The sequence below is a fragment of the Sminthopsis crassicaudata genome, chromosome 3 (assembly GCF_048593235.1).
Source record: "Sminthopsis crassicaudata isolate SCR6 chromosome 3, ASM4859323v1, whole genome shotgun sequence".
Classification (NCBI taxonomy): Eukaryota; Metazoa; Chordata; class Mammalia; order Dasyuromorphia; family Dasyuridae; genus Sminthopsis; species Sminthopsis crassicaudata.
The window spans coordinates 135,687,912-135,705,815 of NC_133619.1; positions in this window are offsets into that span (position 1 = coordinate 135,687,912).

The following is a 17,904-nucleotide window of genomic DNA, read 5'->3' on the forward strand; positions in this document are numbered from 1 at the left end:
TATGAGTTGTTCTACATATCACAAGGCTTTATTGAAATATTTTAAAAGTATATAAAAAAGAGTTATCAGAAGAAAATGGGAAAGAAAATTACATCTTTGCAAGAAGATATGAAAAAACAAAACAAAACAAAACCAAGAAGTTATCTGAAAAAAAAAAAAATATCCTTAAAAATAGACTTGATGAAATGGAAAAAGTATATAAACCTTTACAAAATAGATATGCAAAAGAAACCACTTCATTGAAAAAAAAATCTGTGTAATGAAAAAAAAAAAAATAAGTAAAACTTTATATTAAAGTTCATTTGGCCAAATGCAAAAGCCGATAAAAATTTAACTGAAGAAAATAATTCACTAAGTATTAGAATTAAACAAATGGAAGTGAATGAATCAGCAAGATTTCAAGAAACAATCAAACAAAAGAAAAAAAATGGAAAAAAATAGAAGAAAATGTAAAATACCTGCTTAGAAAAGCAACTGACCTGGAAAATTGACCTAAGAGAGACAATCTCAGAAGTATTGGACTTCCTGAAAATCATGATGAAAATAAGAGCCTAGACATTGTCTTTCAGGAAATCATAAAGGAAAACTGGCTGTATGTCTTAGAACAAAAGGGTAAAAGAGCCATTGAAAGAAGTCACCAATCACTTCCTGAAAGAGACCCCAAAATTAAAAATCCCAAGGAACATCATAGCAAAATTTCAGCATTATCAAATCAAGAAGAAAATATTGCAAGCAGCCAGAAGGAATGAATAAAAAAAAAAAATCAAGGAGCCACAGTCAGGATTACACAGGACTTAACAGCTTCTGTTAAAAGATGGAAGGACATGGAATCTGATATTCTGAAAGGCCAAGGAACTTGGATTGCAGCCAAGAATAAATTATCCACAAAATTGAGCATAACAAGGTTAAAAAGGAAAAACAAACAATCAAACAACCAAAAAGAAAAAAAAAAAAAAAAAATAAACCTTTCTTTTAAAAGTTAAAAGCTTATTTTCCTATAAGGAAATATAATCCTAAAGAATTAGTTTGTGAGACAAAAATGATAGACATAATCAATAATTTCATGAGAGAGAATGGCAACAATGAGACAATGTACCAAAATTTGTGTATTGAAGCCAAGGAGGTTCATAGAAGAAGTTTTGTTGTTGTTGTTGTTGTTGTTTAAGATATATATAATCTAGATGCTTACACTTGCATAAAATAAAGAAAGCGAAAATCAATGAACTGGACTTGTAACTAAAACAGCTAGAAAAATAACAAATTAAAAAGTCACAAATAAATGCCAAAATTAAAATTCCAAAACTAAAAGTGTAGATTAATAAAATTGAAAATAAGAAAACTATTGAATTAATAAATAAAACTAAGAGTTTGTTTTATGAAAAAAAATAACAAAATAGTTAAACCTTTAGTTAATATTAGATAAAGGAAAAAGAAAATTAAATTATTAGGGAGAAGTTTCTATCAATGAAGAGGAAATTAAAGCAAAAATTGGGAGTTGCTTTGCTCAATCATATGTCAATAAATATGGCAATCTAAGTGAAATAGAGGAATACCTACAAAAGTATAGAGGACCAGATTAACAGAAGAGGAAATAAATTACTTAAATTGTTCTATTTTAGAAGAAGAAATAGAACAAGCTATTAATCAGCTCCCTAAGAAAAACTCTCCAGTGCCAGATGCATTTATCTGAGAATTCTACCAGACATTTAAAGAACAATTAATTCCAACACCACACAAACTATCTGATAAAATAGGGGAAAACAGAGTCCCACAAAATTCTGTTTTTGATACAGATATGAGGCTGATAGTTAAACCTGGTAGGTTTATGTACCAATTTCCCTAATAAATATAGGTGCAAAATTCTTAAATAAAATATTATCAAAGAAATTACAGAAAGTCCTCTCCAGGATAATACTGAAAGACCAAGTAGGATTTATACCAAGCATGCAGGACTGATTAAATGCTAGGAAAACTATCAGCATAATTGACTATATCAATAACCAAATTAACAAAAAATCATATGATTACTTCAATAGATTCAGAAAAAAAAAAACATTTGAAAAAACCAACATTAATTCCTATTAGAAAGACTACAGAATGTAGGAAAAAATTGGCTTTTGCTTAAAATGAACAGTAGCATATATTGAAACCCTCAACAAGCATCATATGTAATGGGAATAAACTACATCCATTCCCAATAGGATCAGAGGTGGAACAAGGTTACCCACTATCACCATTACTATTCAATATTTTATTAGAAATGTTAGCTTTGTTAATAAGAAATGAAAAAGAGAGCAAATGAATTAAAATATACAATGAAGAAATTAAATTACTACTCTGTGCAGATATGAAGATATGCTTACAGAACCCTAGAGAATAAAAAAAAAATAATAGAAAAATTCACAACTTTAGTGAAGTTGCAGGATACATAATACATCCACATAAATCATTAGCATTTTTATTTATTACCAACAAAGTCCAGCAGCAAGAGACATAAACATGAATTCCACTTTAAATACCTGTGGTTAATATAAAATATATGGCATTCTACCTGGCCAGGCAAAGTCCGGAACTATATGAACACATGTACAAAATTTCCACACAAATAGAGCCAGATCTTATCAGTAAGGAAAATATCAAATGTTCACAATATAATAAACTAATTTAATAGAACTAATATAATAAAAAGGATAATACTACCTAAATTAATCTATTTATTCAGTGCCATAACAATCAAGCTCCCAAGAAATTATTTTACAGATCTAGAAAAACAATAACAAAGTTCATCTGGAAGAACAAAAGATAAAAATTTTCAAGAGAAATAATGAAAAAAAAATGCAAATATAGGTGACCTAGCTCTATCACATCTAAAACTATATTACAAAGCAGCAGCCATTTAGCACTGGCTAAGTAATAGAGTAGTTGATCAGTGGAATATGTTAGTTTCACAGGACAAAATAGTCAACAGCTATAGTAATCTAGTATTGGACAAACTGAAAATCTTCAGCTTTTGGGATAAAAACTCATCATTTGACAAAAACTACTGTGAAAATCGGAAACTAGTACTGCAGAAACTTGGCATTGACACACACCAAACACCCTATACAAATATAAGGCCAAAATGGGTTCCTGATTTACACATAAAAAGTGATATTATAAGCAAATTAGAAGAACCTTTCAGACCTGTGGATAAGGAACTTATTTGTGGCCAAAGAAATACTAGATATCATTATTAAACCCCCAAAATAGCTAATTTTGATTAAATTAAGTTAAAAAGGGTTTATCCAAACAAAACTAATAAAGAAAATTTATAATATTTCAAGCCATTCTCCTATTGATAAATGGTCAATATATGAACAGACAATTTGTAAATAAAAAATTGAAAGCATTTCTAGTCCTTTGAAAAGGTGCTCTAACCAGTACTGATAAAGAGAAATGCAAATTAAGACAACTCCACTACACACCTCTCAGATTGACTAAAATGACAGGAAAAGACAACAAAAACTGTTGGAGGAGATGTAGCAAAACTGGGACACTATATCTGTAGGTGGAGTTCTGAGCTTATCCAACTTTCTGGAGAGCAATTTAGAACTATGCCTATAAGACTATCAAACTGTGTATATACCCTAGGATCCAACAGTGTTTCTACTGGGTTTCTATCCCAAAGAGATCTTTAAGTAGGGAAAGGGATCTACATGTGCAATAAGGTTTTTGGCAGCCCTTTTTGTAGTGGCAAGAAACTGGAAACTGAGTGGCTGCCCATCAATTAGGGAATGATTGAATAAGTTATAGCATATGAGTGTTATGGAATATAAACAAATTAATAATCAGCAGGATGATTTCAGAGAGGCCTGCTAAGTGAAATGAGCAGAATCAGGATTTAATTGTACCCTGCAACAGCAAGATTACAAGATAATTAATTAGGATGACATGGTACTTCTCAACAATGAAATGATTCAAATCCAGTGATCTTGTGATGAAGAGATTAATTTACACCCAAAGAGAAGACACTAAGTGTGGATCACAACATAGTATTTTCACTCTTCTTACTTTTTGCTTGCATTTTTTGTCATTTTTTATTTGATTTTTCTTGTGTAGCAAGATAATTGTATAAATATGTAAGTATATATTGGATTAAACATAATTTTACCATGTTTAATATATATTTTATTATCTGCCATCTAGAGGAGGGGGTTGTGGAAAGTGAGGAACTTGGAACACAAGGTTTTGCAAGGGTTAATGTCGAAACATTATCCAAGCATGAGTTTTGAAAATAAAAAGAAAAAAAAAACATTAATAAAAAAGAAACTATGCTGAAAAATCATTTGTAAGTATAAATCTTTTCTTTTGCTTTTCTTATGTTTCACTGAAATAAATATTGAACAGTATGTTTCACTGAAAATTAGTCTTTTTCAATATATAAATGTAGTTCTTACCTATATAAATAGGCAAATAATTGGGTAAATGCTGTCATACTTCTTGTACCTAGAAACTGTAAAATTAATATACTTGTATTGCTTTAGAAATGTTATCATCCAGGGCAACAATTTAAACTAAAATAAGAAAGCATCCTACTGGGTCCCAGGTACCACACTTCAATATTATAAAATTATATGTTATAAAGCAAAACACAAAAGAATGTAAATAATGGTTATGGACAAATTGATGGCATTTTAGAATTTAACTTTCAAATAGATACATTATAATCAGTTTAATTTAAACAATCACAGACAGTCTATAATAATTGAAATTGCCAAGATAATAACTAAGTATCAAATAATCTTTTTTTGGAAATTGCAACCAACTGATCTGATATGTATTAGAATATGATCTGTTCCCCTTCTGTCAGATAGAGGTTAGTTTTAATATACTTTTTTGGCCAATGTCTTTCTCCTATGAAAATTCACAATACTCCTGAATTTTAATTAAATGCAAAACGAGATTTAAAAGTGATTTCTCAGAAACCAATATGATGTGAACAGATTGTCCAGTCTGGATTCAAGCTGAGAGCCACAATAACCCATGTTGAGTTTTTATTAATTTGATTAATTAATCATATTGAATCTTAAAATGTTTGATTCTGGCCTTGATTTTTAAATACCATAGCCAAGAAAGCTACCCCCCACTGGTATGTAATTTGGTAGGCACATAACAATTAGTAATTATTTTAATATTTTCCTCATAACAGTATTAGATACAGCAAATACTTAAATTTATTGTTAGCATGTTATCTCAAGAAATAGAGCTGAAAAAAGCTAACCCAACAATAACAAGGAAAGACTTGGTTGGAGTCATATAAACCAAAAAGTAATGAATTAAAGGGTATCCATGACTCTAAAAGTGATTAAATCAACTGAATTCAAAGAACAAACAATGAAATGTATCATGGAATGGTCATTTGAAAACACCTTGTCCTTTCAAAAATCTGTAACACAAAGTAATAAACAGTTCTGCATGTTATTATAGTGAGATTAGATCTGCCATTGATGGTTTGTTATTTAGGAATAAATTATTATTAATATTTAGCAAAAATGAACCAATCATAATTATAGAAGCAAAGCATATATGATCTTTGTAACAGAACATATTGTCAAAAAATCTTAATAATCCTTACTCTTTACTCTTTTTTATTCAAGAAGATAAAAAATAGAAGAATTATTTCTTTCTCTTCTATCAACTGAATTTAAAATGTATGACTAATTCTATCATTGTTATTAATATGTATCTTCCTGTGACTTAGCATTTTTCTAAACCAATTATTGAATACTTACTTACTTTTCTTCAATTTCAAGAAATTAATAAAATATATCATCTATAAGTCTTAGCAATTAAGACAAAATCCACTTGTGAATTATTTCCAGAAAATATAATGAAAAAATAGTAAAAAATGCAGCTTGTAACATGCTAAAAATCAGAAAATTGTTACGTCATTTTATAATTACTAAACACATCTAGGTTTAACATGACTGAACATAGTCCAAATAAAGAAAAACTCAAACAACATCTGAAAACATGTAATGTAATTTAATGTAGAATATAAAATCATACATTGAATTAATTAATCATGAAAACTTTGTTCAATAATGCGATGTTATAGTTTTTAATCTTCATCTATTTAATAGAAAAGTGACCTAAATGGGAGCATAAATAATATGGACAATTTATTTAAATTATGTGTATAACTGTCAGAAAGGTTTATATGTTATTGAAAATTACCAAAAGACTATTAAATCATTTATTTAGGGTTAGTTGATACCTAAGACCCCATTAATTTAAACTTTCTTAATTTATAGATGAGAAAAGTAAAAAAGACATAATTATGTGTTCTATAACATTATCAAACATTTTAATGCTTTCAGGCTAAATGAATCCAGTTTTAAAACAATAGAGAATGTTTACCTCCTTACCTCTAGCTCATAGTGATATTAACAGTCTTATCTTACTCCTCATTGTAAATGCCATTATATAAATAGTACATTTCCCTAAAACTTCAAAATTAAATGTTGATAATAGCTTATGTAATAACACTGATATCCCAATACCTAGCAAACCTTTTAATAAATCTTAGGAAGTTACAAATGTGTTTCTTGTTTTCCTCTCTGTTTCTGTCTCTCTTTATTCTTTGTCTCTGTTTCTCTCTCTCTCTCTCTCTCTCTCTCTCTCTCTCTCTCTCTCTCTCTCTCTCTCTCTATCTCTATCTATCTCTGTCTCTCTCTCTTTTCCTTCTCTCTCTCTCATATGGCCACAGGCAATTCACAGCATTTTTTTTAAAATCTGTCTCTACATTTGTAAAGACAATGACAGCTCTAATCCAGAGTTATGTATCAAAACCTTTCTATTAATTGCAAATTTATTAAAAACATGAATTGTTGTTTTTAAATATTCCCCAAGTATAATTCTTAGAGATAAGATAAACTAGTTTCATGTCTCCATTCTGACTTCTGACTCATCATATGGATGACTCTAGGTATGTCACAGGCTGTAAATACCTGAGTTACAAGCATAACAGCAATTTGAGTAGTTCCTTGCTTGCAAAAATATTATGAATCAAGAATGTCATTGCTACTCTTCACCCATTGTGGAAACAAATGCAGATAGGTGGTCAGGGTATGCTAATTTGGTATATCTGGAGAGAGGGAACATTGTACATATTCTTCTAAGGGTTACATTGAAGATTTCAAAGAAGCAGCCTTTGTCTAGAAAAGAGATATCAGTGTAATGCCAACTTTTGATATTTATGCACAGATAAATTTATTTTTCTTTCTTTTTTTCTTTCTTTCATTTATTATTTTTCTCTGCCTTCCTTTATTATCTCTATTGAATTACATTTATTTTCATCTTAATGTTCTAGTCTCTCAATCTATCTGTATTATGACTGTCATCTATTATTATAGAAACCTTTCCCAAAACTGTGCCATTAATAAGTTTGCCATAAATGTCATGTATAGCTTTACCCAAGTCATTGAAAAAATATCAAACAGCACAATTCCAAGCATAGATCCCTTGGGATATTCCATGTGAAATTTAAGAACACAATAAATTTGAACAATAAACTACTTTTCAAGTAATACTATCCGATCTATTCTGAATCTATGCTATTATTTCATTGTCTGATTTGTACCTCTCCATCTTCACCACAACAGTCATTTGTGGTACTTTAACAAAAAACCCTCAGTAAAAATATAGGCACACTATGTTTATGGCATTGCTCTCTTATACTAGTTCAGTTATATGTTTTAAAAAATAATTTGAAGGAAGTTTGACAAAACTCGTTCTACATGAATGCATAATTAGCTCGTTATAATCATAATTTCCCTAGTTATATGTTCACCAATACCTCTTTAATGATCTATTCTAGAATTTTCTCAGGAATAAGCAGTGGCTTATAGCTTATTCCTACTTTTAAAAAATTAAGTGTCTGCATTGCATTTCTTAAATCTTGTGGAACCTTTCCCATTTATCATAACCTTTTAAATATTACTGACAATAGGATAGTGAATACATCTACTATTATTTCTCTCTCAACTATAATTCTTTTGGAATATAGGTCATATATGTCTGGTGACAATTTCACTAAAGTGCAGACAGGTTCATTTTTCGTATATTCTTTTCTATCTTCTATATCAAGCACCTCATTTTTTTCCTTGTCATTTTCACTACAGCATATTTGTAAAGATATGAAATAATGAACAACAATTAAATACTGAACTATGTGACATTTAATATAAACCCAATACATTTAAAAGAGAGAAAGCTGTTCTATCATTAGGTAGAGTAATTGGAGATGTACTTTCTATTTGACTCTGGTCAAATCTTTCACATACTTGGGGTCCCAGGAATTCTCCAACACTAGAAATTAAGCTAAATAGATAATCTGTGATATTGAAGAAGTTTTCCATAATGAGAATTCTCTACAGTAATTAAATTACAAGGCTGAATAAAAACAGAAGCAAATAAAATAATCATAATTTGTAAAACATTAGTACAAATTTTTTCTAATATTTATAACATGAGAAGTTGGTAAAAAAATTTTTTTTAATCTTTTTTTTTTAACCAATACCTGAAATAGAATAACTGGGATGGGAAGACAGAAATAGAAAGAGGGAGCAAAGAAATATATAGTATGTGCTAGATACTGTGCAAAGTGTTAATGATATAAATACATGGAAACAATGTAAAATGTGTCAATGATATTATGGGAATTTAAAAAAAATTACTTTTACTCATCTTGCATTTTATGTTTAATATTAACATATAACGCCAAAAATAAAAATTTGCTCATGGGATTTTGTAAAGAGTTTTGTTGACTCAGTTACCCATCGTTCCCACACTGCCAGCCCCACTTATCAATCAGAATTGGAGAAGTCATTAATGGGAAAAGAGGCACTGAGGTTTCAACTTTCTGTATTATTTGCTCTTTGTCATGTACCACTTCCAGAAAATTGCTACCTCAGACAAGAACTGAGATTCAAGGGCCTAACCTATTTTGCTGAGGTGGTTCTATATGAATGATCAAATTAACTATAACAGCTGTCCCATCTTAAAGGCATATTTAATCTTCATTGATCAGCCTGCCAAAATGTTTAGACCTTAACATATTTATAATAACATCCTATTAATTTTTACTTCTCCCGATTTTTACCTTGCCAATCAGGGTGAAAGACCAAATAAATAATTTTCCTTTCAAAACCTTAAATATTCTTTAGATAAGAACCCAGAGAAAGAATGTCAACTCCTTTACTAAGACCTTCTCTTTAATAAGACTAATTATAATTTATAATATAATTATAATATTTGAAAAGGTAGTCTATAATCTGTAACCGATTTAATTTACTTGTTTGTTGACAAGATGTGTTTCTTTACTAATGCATGTGATCATGATTCCACTTTATTAAATTTGTTCAAATTTCATGACATTGAAAGAAATATGGGATTATGGATCTATCTTCTTTAATTTCTCTAGAAAGAATATATGTCTGAAATATGTAAATTAATTATCTTTCAGTGATATGATTTTTCTTATAAGAATACTTGTCAGAATATCCATGACAGTTTAGTTTTTTTTTCTGATGCCTGAATGCTTAAGCATAATAAAAAACTTAGTTTTGTTTTGTTTTTTGTTTCCATAATTTCTGCATTGTGGTACATTTATTTTTAGAAGTATTTACACACCACATGAATTCAGGGAGGATATAATTCTCTCATAATTTAAAGAAGTTATATTTTATAGAATAAAATATGAAAATTAAGGAAATTAAGGAATGGAGGATATACTTTAACTACATAGAAAATGTCTGAGAATGGGGACGGCCTGATACTGGGGATATAATCTTGTGAAAATGGATTCTGTAATTCTTGTCTTACAGATTAAGTTTGCTAGAGATTTCATTTTGCAATTTTATTTATTTTAAACACATTTTTTTTATGGATTATGTTAGGAGAGAAAATTCAGAGCAAACAGGAAAAAGCATGGGAGAGATTTTTTTAAAAAATGAAAAAAGAAGTGAACATAGCATGTGTTGACTTACATTTAGTCTCCTCAGTTCTTTCTCTGGTTGTAGAGGACATTTTCTGTGCAAATTCTATAGAGACACTTTTGGATCATTGAACTGCTGAAAAGAACCAAGCCTTTCATAATTGATCATTGCATATTCTTGCTGTTATTGTGTACAATGTTTTCCTGGTTCTGCCTGTTTCATTTAGCATCAGTCCATGTAAATCTTTCCCGGTCTTTCTGCAATCAACATTTGTTATAGAACAATGATATTCCATTTTCTTCATGGACTACAATTTGTTCAGGCGTTCCCCAATTGATGGGCAGTCATACCTTTTCCAATTCTTTGCTACTATAAAAAGAGCTGTTACAAATATTTTTGCACTTGTGTGTCTTTTTGCCTCATTTATGATTTCTTTAGAATCTAGACTCAATAATGAAACTACTGTGTCAAAAGATACGCAGTTTTAAAGACTTTTGGGCATAGTTCCAAATTGATCTCATGAATAGTTGGAACATTTCCACCTCCACCAACAATACCTTAGTGTCCCAGTTTTCCCACATGCCTTCCAATATTTGTCATTATCCTTTCCTGTCATCTTAGCCAATTTGAGAGGTATGAGGGGTACCTCAGAGGTGTTTTAATTTGCATTTTCAGTAGCTATTTAGGGCATTTTTTCATATAAATATAGAGGGCTATAGTTTCATCATCTGAAAATTGTCTGCTCATATTCTTTGACCATTAATCAATTGGGGAATGGCATGTTCTTATAAAGGTGACACAATTCTTTATAAAGTTTAGAAATAAGACCTTTATACAAATTATTGGCTTTTACCCCAGATTTGTACTTCCCTTTTAATCTTGTTTCTGTTGGTTTTCTTTGATTACAATAAATTTTTTAAAATTGCACAAAGTTGTCCATTTTGCCTTTTATAATGTATAATTGTTCTTCCTTGTTCATAATTTTTTTTCCCTTCAAAGACCTGTTAAGAAGTATATCCTTTGTTTTCATAATTTGTGTATAATATCATCCTTTATACCCAAATCATTTATCCATTTTGACCTTATGTTCAAATGGAATATGAGATGTTGGTCTATGCTGAGTTTCTGACATATTATTGTCTACTTTTCCCAGAAATTTTTGTCAAATATTGAATTCTTATTCCCGAATCTGGAGTTAGGGGTGGGGACTATCAAACACTAGATCATTATAGGACTTGTTTATTGTTTCATATGTATCTTATCTAGTCAATTGATCCACCAATCTATTTCTTTGCCAATACCAAATGGTGTTGATGGCTCCTACTTTATAATAGAATTTTAGATTTGGTTCTATTAAGCCACCATTCTTTATATTTTTTGCATGAATTTTCGTGACGTGCTTGACCTTTTCTTCCCAGATGAATTTTGTTATTTTTTTCTACTTCTACAAAATAAAGGTTTGGCAGTTTGATTGTTATGGAACTGAAAAAGTAGTGCAATTTTAGGCAGAATTGTCACTTTTGTTATATTAGTTCGGCTTAGACATGAACAATTGATATTTTTTCCAGTTGGTGACATCTGGTTTTATTGTGTGAGAAGATTTTGTAATTGTATTCATATAATTCTTGAGTTTTTTGTAGCAGTTGGACACGCCCCCCCAACCATTTTATATTGTTTACAGTAATTTAAATATATTTCTCTTTCTAACTCTTGTTGATGGGCTTTGTCTAATATATAGAAATATTAATGATTTGTGTGGGTTTATTTTATATTCTGCAACTTTGCTAAAGATGTGGATTGTTTCCAGTAGCCTTTTGGATAATTTTCTAGGGTTCTCTAAGTATATCATCACATAATCAGCAAAGAATGATAGTTTCATTTTCTTATTGCCTCATTCTAATTCCTTTAATTTATTTTTTAATTTATATTACTAAAGCTAACATTGATGGACAAAGTTGAAAAATAGTGGTGATAATGGCATCTTTGTTTAATCCCTAGGAATGAATTCAGCTTCTCTCCAAGACAAATAATGCTTGCAGAAGGTTTAGAGAGATACTGATTATTATTGTTAAGAAAAGCTCCCTTCATCCCCATGCTCTTGAGTGATTTTAATAGGAATGAGTGCTATATTTTGTCAAAAGCTTCTTCTGCATTTCTGAGAATATCAGATGATTTCTGTTAGCTTTATTACTAATATGGTCAATTATGGTAATATATTTTCTGATATTGAGCCAGCCCTGAATTCCTGGTATAAATCCAACTTGGGCATAGTGTATTATTTTGCTGATAAGATGTCATAATTTCTTTGCTAATATTTTATTTGATTTTTGCATCAATTTTCATTAGGGAGATTGGTCTGTCATTTTCTTCCTCTGCTTTTATTTTTACTGGTTTAGAAATCAGTGCCATATTTGTGTCAAAGAATAAATTTGGCAGGATTCATTCTTTACCTATTTTTTCCCAAATTATTTGCATTGTACTGAAATTGATTTATTTTTAAATCTTTGGTAGAATTCAATATTGAATCTATCTGGAACTGGAGATTTTTTTCTTAGGGAGTTAATTGATGACTTGTTCAATTTCTTTTTTTTTTTTTTTTCCCAAAAATGAGATTATTTAAGTATTTTATTTCTTCTTCTGTTAACCTGGGGAGTTCATATTTACATTAAGATTCATCAATTTTGGTTTGATTGTTGGACTTGCTGCTACAGAGTTGGGCAAAATATCCCCTAATTATTTTTTTTAATTTTCTTTTTATTGGTGATAAGTTCTTCCTTTCAATTTTGATGCTGGTGATTTGTTTTGTTTTGTTTTTCCTTTTTTATGATCAAATTAATCAAAGATTTGTCTATTTTGTTAGTTAAAAAAACAACTCTCAGTTTTGTGGATTAGTTCAATAGTTTTCTTAGTTTCTATTTTATTATTCTCCCCATTGAGTTTTAACATTTCTCACTTGGTATTTAATTGTGAGGTTTTAATTTGTTCTTTTTTCTAATGCTTTTAGTTGCATAACTAATTAATTGTTCTGCTCTTTCTCAATTTTATTTATGTAGATATATAGAAATATAAAATTTCTAGGTTTTACTCTATTGTGTCATTGTTGGCATTTCCTTGGATGAAATTAAAGATTGTTTCAAAGTGATTTATTGTTTTATCCAATCATTCTTTAGCATTAGATTAAATCATTTTCAATTAATTTTTCATCTATTTTTCCCTGGCCCATTACTGAATATAATGTTTTATTGTACTGTGGTCTGAAAGGAAGCATTTACTACTTTTGCCTTCTTGTATTTGATTGTGAGGTTTTTAATGTCCTAATACATGTCAATTTGTGTATAGCTGTCATGTACTGCTGCAAAAAAGGTATATTTTTTTCTGTCACTATTTAATTTTTTCCAGAGCTCTTTATATATAGGTTTTCTAGGATCCTGTTAAAGTCCTTTTTGTTTGTTTGTTTCTTTGTTTACTTTGTGGTTAGATTTGTCTGATTCTTAAAGAAAGTTCCCCACAAGAATAGCTTTGATATTTTTTTTCTGATAACTGCCTTAAACATTTCTCTAGGAATTTGTCTACTCCACTACTTAATGCATATACATTTTGTATCACTACTTCATTATTTATGATACTCTTAATCAAGATATGCTTTTCTTCTTATCTCTTTTAATAATATCTACTTTTACTTTTGTTTTATTTGTGACCAGAATTGCTACCCCAGCTTTGTTTCCTTCTTCTGAAGCATAATAAATTTCATTTTAGCCTTTTACTTCTATATCAAAATGTACTTCTTTTAAACAACATATTGTAGGATTATGTTTTTTTTTTAATCCACTTTGCCATTTGCTTCTGTTTTATGGGACAATTCATCCCACTCACATTAACAGTTATGATTACCAACTCTGTATTTCCCTGTATCAATTTTTCTTCCCTGTATATAGTTTTGTTCTCTCTTTCTACCCTGTCTTTAGTCATGTGTGTTTTTACTCACCACATCAACTAGTTTATCTCCTATTAGCCTCCCTTCTCTTCCCATTCCAGACACTCCCTTGTCTTCTATCAACCCTTCCTCCATTCTCTTAAATTTTCCCTTAGTTTCTGCTCTCCCTTCTCTTCTGGCCCTCCCTGCTCTTTTCCTCTTTCTCTTCCTACTTATTTATGGGGTTAGATAAATTTCTATAACCTAAATAAATGATTATGTTATTCCATCTTAAAGACAAAACTAACGAGATCAAGCTTCAAAGAGTGCTCATCTGTCTCCCTTCTTTTCATTGATTGCAATAAGTCTTTTGCATCTCTTCATGTGCCCTAATTATTCCATTGCAACTTTCTTCTTTTTCCAGTACAGATTGTTTTCCACCACATATTGTCTTTTTTCTTTGATGTCAGCAAGTCAGATTACATTCATAACCACACCCTCTATCCATATAACCCATGTTATTTGCCATCAGGAATATGGCATTCCAGTTCCTTTTATCCCTTATTTCAGAAGTTGCCAGATCCTAAGTGATCTTGACTGTTGTTTCTTGATATTTGAATTGCTTTTGTCTTGCATCTTTCGATATTTTTTCTTTGAGATTATGATTTTGGTATTTTGCAATAATGTGCCTTGGGAGTTTTCCTTGTGACATTTGTTTGAAGACATGATCAAAGGATTCTTTCAATGAATATTTCCCCCTCTGTTTCTAGAATATCAGGGCAGTTTACTTAATTTAATGCTTCTTATAAAATGCTATCTAGGATCTTTTTTTTTTTTTTTTTTTTTTTTTTTTTTTTGGTCATGGGATTCAGGTAAGCTGATCATTTTGAAATTGTGTCTTCTAGATCTACTTACCAGGAAAAAAGCTGTTTTAACAATTAGGGATTACACATTTTATTCCATTTTTTTTCATTCTTTTTAGGTTTTTTGATTGATTCTTGCTTTCTTACAAAGATATTAACTTCCAATTGCCTTGTTCTGACTTTTAATCTCTAGTTTTATTCAATTATCTTTTGTATCTCTTTTTTCATTTCGTTTGTTCAATTTATTAAGTAATTATAGTTTTTGGACAATTTTTTTCCTTCCTTTCCCAAACTGTTGACTCTCATGCACACCTCCCGTTCCAATTCTCATTCTTGTCTCTACTTCTCTCATTTGCTTTTGACGTCTTTAAGTAACATTTCCAAATGTCTCTTTGGGTTTAAGAATCTATCTCACTCTTTGTGATTTCTTTTGTAGACATTCTGTCCCCGTCTGGGTTTGTGTTTTGTTCTGCCCTGTCACCATAATACTTTGCTATGGTCAAGGTTCATTTTTGTTTCTTGCTCATTTTCTTTCATTTTCTTTTGGTACTTTCTGTTTCTGTTTTTGTTTTTTTATTTTATTTTATTTTTTTACTTTTTTAATGTTAAACATGATAGAAATGTTATATCCAACATATGTATACATATGTATATAATTACTGCCCTGCACAAGTAAAAACAAATTAAGCCAGAAAAAAAAATTAGAAAGAAAATAAAAAACAAGCAAAAACAACAAAGAAGAGTGAAAATGCTATGTTATAAACCACATTCGGGTCTCACAGACCTCTCTCTGGGTGTAGAATAGCTCTCTTCATCACAAGCTCATTGGAATTGGTCTGACATCTCATTGTTGAAGAAAGGCACATCTACCAGAATTGATCAGAAATAATCTTCTTATTCTGGTCATTTCATTTAGCATCTGCTCATGCAAGTCTCTTGCTTCTTATTGAACAATAATACTATATAACATTCACATGCCATACTTTATCCAGTCATTGATCAATTTTTTTAATTTTTAATTTTTTGTTAATTTTATAATTATAACATTTTTGGACAGTATATGCATAGGTAATTTTTTTACAACATTATCCCTTGCACTTTCTTCTGTTCTGAATTTTCCCCTCCTTCCCTCCACCCACTCCCCTGGATGGCAGGCATACCCATACATGTTAAATATGTTATAGTATATCCTAGATACAAAACTTGTGTGCAGAACTATTTTTTTGAACAGGAAGAATTGAATTCAGAAGGCAAAAACAACCTGGGAAGAAAAACAAAAATGAAAACCGTTTACACTCATTTCCCAGTGTTCCTTCTCTGTGTGTAGCTGATTCTGTCTATCATTGATTAATTAGATCTAAATTAAATCTTCTCTTTGTGGAAGATATCCACTGATCATCAGAATACATCCTCATACAGTATTGTTGTTGAAGTGCATAATGATCTCCTGGTTCTGCTCATTTCACTTAGCATTAGTTCATGTAAGTCTCTCCAAGCCTCTCTGTATTCAGACTGCTGGTCATTTCTTACAGAACAATAATATTCCATAATATTCATATACCGTAATTTACCCAACCATTCTCCAATTGATGGGCATCCATTCATTTTCCAGTTTCTAGCCACTACAAAAAGGGCTGCCACAAATATTTTGGTACATACATGTCCCTTTCCCTTCTTTATTATTTCTTTAGGATGTATTCCCAGTTGCAGAACTGCTGGATCAAAGGGTATGCACAGTTTGATAACTTTTTGGGCATAATTACAGATTGCTCTGCAAAATGGTTGGATTCTTTCAAAACTCCTCCAACAATGCATCAGTGTGCCAATTTTCCCACATCCCCTCCAAGATTCATCATTGTTTGTTCCTGTCATCTTAGCCAATCTAACAGGTGCATAGTGGTATCTCAGAGTAGTCTAAATTTGCATTTCTCTTATCAACAGTGATTTGGAATGCTCTTTCATATGAGTGGAAATAGTTTCAATTTCATCAACTGAAAATTGTCTGTTCATATCTTTTGACCATTTATCAATTGGAGAATGGCTTGATTTCTTATAAATTAGAGTGAAATCTCAATATATATTGGAGATGAGGCCTTTATCATAACTTTGAACTGTAAAAACATTTTCCCAGTTTGTTACTTCCCTTCTAATCTTGTTTGCAATAGTTTTGTTTGTACAGAAGCTTTTTAATTGGATGTAATCAAAATTTTCTATTTTGTGATCAATAATGATCTCTAGTTCTCCTTTGGTCACAAATATCTTCCTCCTCCACAAGTATGAGAGGTGAACTATCATATGTTCCTATAATCTATTTATGATCTCATTATTTATGCCTGAATCATGGGCCCATTTTGATCTTATCTTGGTATATGGTGTTAAGTGTGGGTCCATATCTAATTTCTGCCATACTAATTTCCAATTTTACCAACAGTTTTGTTGTCAAATAATGAATTCTTATCCCAAAAGTTGGGATCTTTCGGTTTGTCATATAGTAGACTGCTACAGTTGTACACTATTTTGTCCTACGAACCTAACCTATTCCCCTAATCAACTAGTCTATTTCTTAGCCAATACCAAATGGTTTTGGTCACTGCTGCTTTATAATATAGTTTTACATCAGGTATAGCTAGGGCACCTTCATTTGATTTTTTCCCCATTAATTCCCTTGAAATTCTCAACTATTTGTTCTTCCATATGAGTTTTGTTGTTATTTTTTCTAGGTCATTAAAATAGTTTCTTGGAAGTCTGATTGGTATAGCGTTAAATAAATAGATTAGTTTAGGAAGTATTGTCATCTTTTTATATTCACTCAGCCTAGCCAAGAGAACTTAATGCCTTTCCAATTATTTAAATCTGACTTTATTTTTGTGGCTGTTTTGTAATTTTGCTCATATAATTCCTGACTTTTTTTTTTGGTAAATGGATTGATTCCCAAATATTCTGTACTCTGGACAATTGTTTTGTGTGTTTTGAATTGAATGAATTGTTTGTATCTCTTGCTGATGGATTTTCTTGGTATGTATAAAAATGCTAAAAATTTATGTGGATTTCTTTTGTATCCAGAAACTTTGCTAAAATTGTGAATTATTTCCTAATAACTTTTTATTGGAATCTCTGGGGTTTGCTAAGTATACCATCATATCATCTGCAA